Genomic DNA, 5649 nt, shown 5'->3' on the forward strand with positions numbered 1-5649 from the left:
TCCACAAGCAAGAGTCCTTCAGAATCGAAAAGCACCGTAGCCATAACTTTTCCAGCAGAAGGTGTGGTTTTGATTTCTTTTTCTTGGGTGAATTTGCATGATGCCACTCCATTGATTGCCTCTTCGTCTCTGGTGAAAAATGATGGAACCACGTTTCATCACCTGTCAAATTCTTCTAAGAAATTCATCTCCACCATTCTCGTACTGTTCCAAAAGTTCGCTGCATACCGTTTTCTTGTTTCTTTGTGAGCCACTGTCAACATCCTGGGAACCCACCTGGCACAAACCTTTTTTAACGCCAACACTTTCAGTATTCTGCAAACACTTCCTTCCCCTATCCCAACGCAGCGTGACAATTCGTTCACTGTGATGCGTCTGTCAGCAGTCACCAATTCGTTTACTCTCTGCACATTGTCTGGAGTGTGTGCAGTACGAGGTCTGCCGCTGTGAGGACAATCCTCAATATTGCCGTGCCCACTTTCATCACGTAACCTTCTTGCCCACCGACTAACTGCGATCGACAGCAGCATATCCATACACCTTTTTCAACTTCTTGTGGATGTTTCCCACTGTCTCCTTTCCACAGCACAGGAATTCCATGACAGCACATTGCTTCTCACGAACGTCAAGTGTAACAGCCATCTTGAAGACATGCTGTGACGGCTCCACTCACGAGAACAGGTTGAACAAAGTTTGAAAACAAGCGGGAAGGATGTATCTACACACTGTAAAACTTCCACACATGCAGAATGAAAACTGATTTTTATATAAATAGTGTGCGTTTCTTTTGGAGTGACCCTCGTAATTCTTCTCCAGCTGGGCACCCGGACATGCTTTGACTCAAATAATGGAATTTCCAAGGCTGGAAATTTTGTAACAGATGACCGAATTCTCCGCCAAGTTGACGCCAAACTTTGGGCCTCACAGACAAGTACGCTCTGTCTCATTTACTATCGTCTTTCTCTCTCTCTCTCTCTCCCTCTGGTCTTACCTGGTAATTTTCCAGTCGAGTTTTCTAGGAGGGCGGACTGTGATTTCTGCTTTTCTTTACCCAGCTGGACGGACAGTAGAAATTAATAGATAAACGACAAATTCTCAATGGTCCCACTGGTGTAGCACTAGTTCTTGCAACGACACTGTCCATCTAATGAACTACGCGTTTCTCACGCCGAACCAAAGTAGAACTCAGGTAGTGAGGGAAAAGGGCTTTCGGATTTTAGTTTCGGAAGAGGAACGACATTGGAATCGGGCGAGAGGGCCGCAGGTGCAAGAGTGATGTGAGAAGCCTTTTGATGTCCATACCTAGACTTCGACTATCGCTGGTTAAGATGGGCGGCCACGAGGATCTCAGAGGCGATCCCGACTTCCCTGTGGTAAGCATTGCTCCGTCGGTTGCCTGATAGGTCTTGTTAGGCTTTGCTCACCCTAGTGCCCAAACTTTTCATTACATAAATTTCCGTAATTCCATCAAATTTCCGATTCTTACTTCGCAAATGGATTGTAGATTCGTTTCGCGAACCTTGATGCCTTTCCCCACATGTACTGCTCATACCAACAGTCGAAAGTGTGGTTTTGACTCCCATCTAATGCATGTTTTTGGAGAGGAATACATTTACGTTTCCTTTGTCTCTCCCTCTTTTCTCTTGATCTACACTCGCGAGAAGTGTGCAAGACATATTATCGACCCTCTAACGATCGATCATTTGATACTGTGCTATGCTTAAATCAGTGTTAATCAATTTGTTTTGACTATATATGACGGTAGTATCTGTTCCCGAAAGAACAGTTACCGTAGATGACCATGCAGCTTTGATAGAAATGAAATGGTAATTAAATGGACATCCTAGCTGCAAACAGGCGTTGATGTACTTCATTGGGGACATGATGAAAATGTGTGCCCCGACCGGGACTCGAACCCGGGATCTCCTGCTTACATGGCAGACGCTCTATCCATCTGAGCCACCGTGGGCACAGAGGATAGTGCGTCTGCAGGGACTTATCCCTTGCACGCTCCCCGTGAGGCGCACTATGAATGTAGTGTTGTGGACATGTTGGGAATGTGGATCTCACGGGGAGCGTGCAAGGGATAAGTCCCTGCAGACGCACTATCCTCTGTGCCCACGGTGGCTCAGGTGGGTAGAGCGTCTGCCATGTAAGCAGGAGATCCCGGGTTCGAGTCCCGGTCGGGGCACGCATTTTCAACATGTCCCCAATGAAGTACATCAACGCCTGTTTGCAGCTAGGGTGTCCATTTAATTATCATTTCAATTTGTTTTGTTACAGCACACCCTGAAAATAACATTAAATGGCTATTTGTCATGACCATTGAGGATTTCCTGTTTATAATCATAACATTTCCTTTCGTAATCAATTAGTAGGGCGTACAGGTGCCAATATTTGCAGTTTAGTGATATTTGAATGTCAAGTCTCTACACTGCACCATTCAGAATGTACGCACACATACATACATCTACACCACAACCGCCCCTCATGGTAACCCCTTATGGCATCGCGGATCATATGCGTCTTTAGTCGACGACGATAAGCATCGAGTGTAACAGAAAAGGAAGCCCCACAGTCGACTAGTGCCCGGGAAGGATGGTCTTTGATGATGAAGTCACTGAGATTTCTTGACATCTTGGTTACTGTCGTCCAAGAAGGATTTTCATCTGTGTCGGCCTGGCCACCATAGGTGGTCACCTCGCTTATCGTTTAGTTTTACTAAAGTCAGCGGCTAGGCGAGCGGTATTGTCAGAAAGTTTTATTTCGATCTCTTCTTTTATGACCCTGTCCCATAAACCATTTGCCGTTTTAATAACAGATATGATCGAGGTAAAGCTTTCTGACAATGTCGTCAATAGAAACGGTAGCTAGCACTAAGCACAGCTTGGGACATGGCGATCGGATGGTTGAAGCGGGCACAGCGGGTACGCAAAGAAAACATTACCATATATGACGCTGGAGAGAGTACGAGTGACGTCACGGAAGGCAGTGCAGCTGTGTAAGAATGGCAGCAGCAACCAGGATGTAACCACAACTTTACATTAGCCGAGAAGCACTCGGCCGATAACTTGTGAATATTTAATCACTTGACACGACAGGAAGTTCGACAGAGTTTTTATCAACAACTCCAATGTCTTTAAAGCAGTTAAAGGCAATGGAAATTTTTGACAGAACATTATCTTCAACCTCGATAGGTGTCTCCTACAGAAGACCTTCCGTATGACACCCACAAGAAGAAATCAAGGTAGGTCAGATTAGATGAACGAGCTGACCACGAAACGAAACTTCCTCTATCCATCCAACGTTCAGAAAATGTCCGACGCAGACGTTCGAGATTGAGAGGCACAAATTGAGCGTGGGACCCAATCGTCCGCTTGCTGATCTCTGGTAAGCGTTGAATACCCGAAAGCGGATGTTGCGTCACTGAACAACTAAAACAGATGCAACGTTAACTCGCTCGTCTGGGTGACGAAACCGCTGTCAAGTTTCTTTTCCTGCTTCACCATGCACAGTCAGAAGATTGTACCGTCTGTTGAGCCTCCTAGAACATAAATATAGCCAAAAAGAAATAGTTATAAATAATATAAGTAGGCTGTTTATGTTTTCTTATTGGCAACGTTACGTAGCGCTCTGTATGAAAATCACTGGCTGTGCTGTGTGCAGTCTGTGGCTAGTTTGCATTGTTGTCTGCCATTGTAGTGTTGGGCAGCGGCAGCTGGATGTGAACAGCGCGTAGCGTTGCGCAGTTGGAGGTGAGCCGCCAGCAGTGGTGGATGTGGGGAGAGAAATGGCGGAGTTTTGAAATTTGTAAAAATGGATGTCATGAGCTGCTGTATATATTATGACTTTTGATGACTATTAAGATAAATACATTGTTTGTTCTCTACTAAAATCTTTCATTTGCTAACTATGCCTATCAGTAGTTAGTGCCTTCAGTAGTTTGAATCTTTTATTTAGCTGGCAGTAGTGGCGCTCGCTGTTTTGCAGTAGTTCGAGTAACGAAGATTTTTGGTGAGGTAAGTGATTTGTGAAAGGTATAGGTTAATGTTAGTCAGGGCTATTCTTTTGTAGGGATTTTTGAAAGTCAGATTGCGTTGCGCTAAAAATATTGTGTGTCAGTTTAAGCACAGTCTTGCATAAATGTTCAAAGGGGACGTTTCAATAAATATAAATTCATTAGTATCTGCTTATTTTGCCTTTTATATTACCTCATAGCAGCCATCAACATTACTCTCCAATTCATACTCAATTATTTGGAAAGCATTCGCAGAATCACTTTTAGACTCTTTCTCAACCGCACACGTAAAAAATAGAGCTGTAAATGGAGGACATCAAAATCAAGAACCGAAAAACTGGAGTCTATGGCATAGAAAACTTGGGGTGTGTGGTCATTCTTTTGCATTCCCGTTGTTACCATCATGGAGACACTGATTCTCACTAGATTTTGTCCTTATTCTTAACACTAGCAAAGAAAACCACTGGAAAGCTGGCGCTTTTACCAGGCGTAGCAACTGCAAATAGTCGTATGTTGGAATACTGGTCGGAAAACGTCGGCAATCGAAGTCGTTTACTGCACTACAGGGCATACGACAGCGACAAAACAGCTTTCCGCGGCGATTAAAGGAGATGGAATAACAGCTTTTAACGGTAATTTGGCACCGCTCCACACAATCCTGCTGTGATTTTCCAATGGGAAGCCTCTCTGTATGCAGTAAAAAAAGCCATTCTGTGTGTTGTGTTCTGCAGTTAGTCTGCTGCAGTAATAAGCCCCTAAGCACTTTTAATGTGTATTCGACCAGGTACTTTTGCAAGCACCAGCTTGTCAGGACGAACATTCCGTGCACAGGTCTGATCGGATGTTGTGTGTAAACTAACGCCTACGTCACTACGCAAGTGTTATATTAAAGCAGCAGGGGAAACGTATTTTTCGCCACAGTACCATCAGGCTCCTACTAGATTTTGTACTTGTTGTTAACATTAATAAAGAAAACCGCTTTCGCCAGCTGTGTTGACTACAAGCAACCATATTTTGGAGTGCTAATCGAAAAATGTACGAATCGAGACGTTTTACTACATTAAACGACATGCAGTAGTGAGCCGTGGTAAAAACTGCTGTTTTGAAGAGGGCGCCGCAGCGCGTAGTGTCAAGCGGTCGCCCTCCGTTTCTGGCGGTGGCGCCGCTGTGGCAATCGCAGCTTTGGTGTCTCCCTCTGGTGGGAAAGGTTGCCTGTTCACGTGCATTTAAGGGGCGCTATGAGCTTGCCAGTCAGAAATCCCTCATCCGCCCTATCCTTTGTTATGCCCATCTGGCTTGGATCTCCGCCCCCACCCCCCCTTACCTTTTATAAATCCCTGCAAATCCTTGAACGCCATGCTCTCTGCCTCGCCTATCGCATCCGTCTCCCCTCCCCCACGCGGATCCTGTACGATCTCATTCCCTTCCCCCACCTCCTCCTTTTCCTTGAAAGGATACGGATCCTGTACACCTCCCGTAAACTCGATCCTCCTCACCCGCTAGTCTCCCCGATCCTCTCCCACCCCCGCCCGCTGCCGCGCCTGTATTCCCACGTCCCACCCGGTCTCCATCTCTCCACCCTCCTTACCCTCTCCCAAGGTGGCTTCCGCCAGCTCCCTCTCCCTGATGAT

General features: G+C 45.7%; 2 non-coding genes across 2 annotated transcripts; one reads left to right on the forward strand and one right to left on the reverse strand.

The window, feature by feature from the left end:
- Window positions 1-1895: 1895 nt before the first annotated feature.
- Trnat-ugu (transfer RNA threonine (anticodon UGU)) lies at window positions 1896-1970 on the reverse strand. The gene has a single exon. It is a non-coding gene; the product is annotated as a tRNA-Thr (tRNA).
- A 146-nt stretch (window positions 1971-2116) lies between these two features.
- On the forward strand, window positions 2117-2191 carry Trnat-ugu (transfer RNA threonine (anticodon UGU)). Its single transcript has one exon. It is a non-coding gene; the product is annotated as a tRNA-Thr (tRNA).
- Window positions 2192-5649: the final 3458 nt, after the last annotated feature.

The sequence above is a fragment of the Schistocerca cancellata genome, chromosome 6 (assembly GCF_023864275.1).
Source record: "Schistocerca cancellata isolate TAMUIC-IGC-003103 chromosome 6, iqSchCanc2.1, whole genome shotgun sequence".
Classification (NCBI taxonomy): domain Eukaryota; kingdom Metazoa; phylum Arthropoda; class Insecta; order Orthoptera; family Acrididae; genus Schistocerca; species Schistocerca cancellata.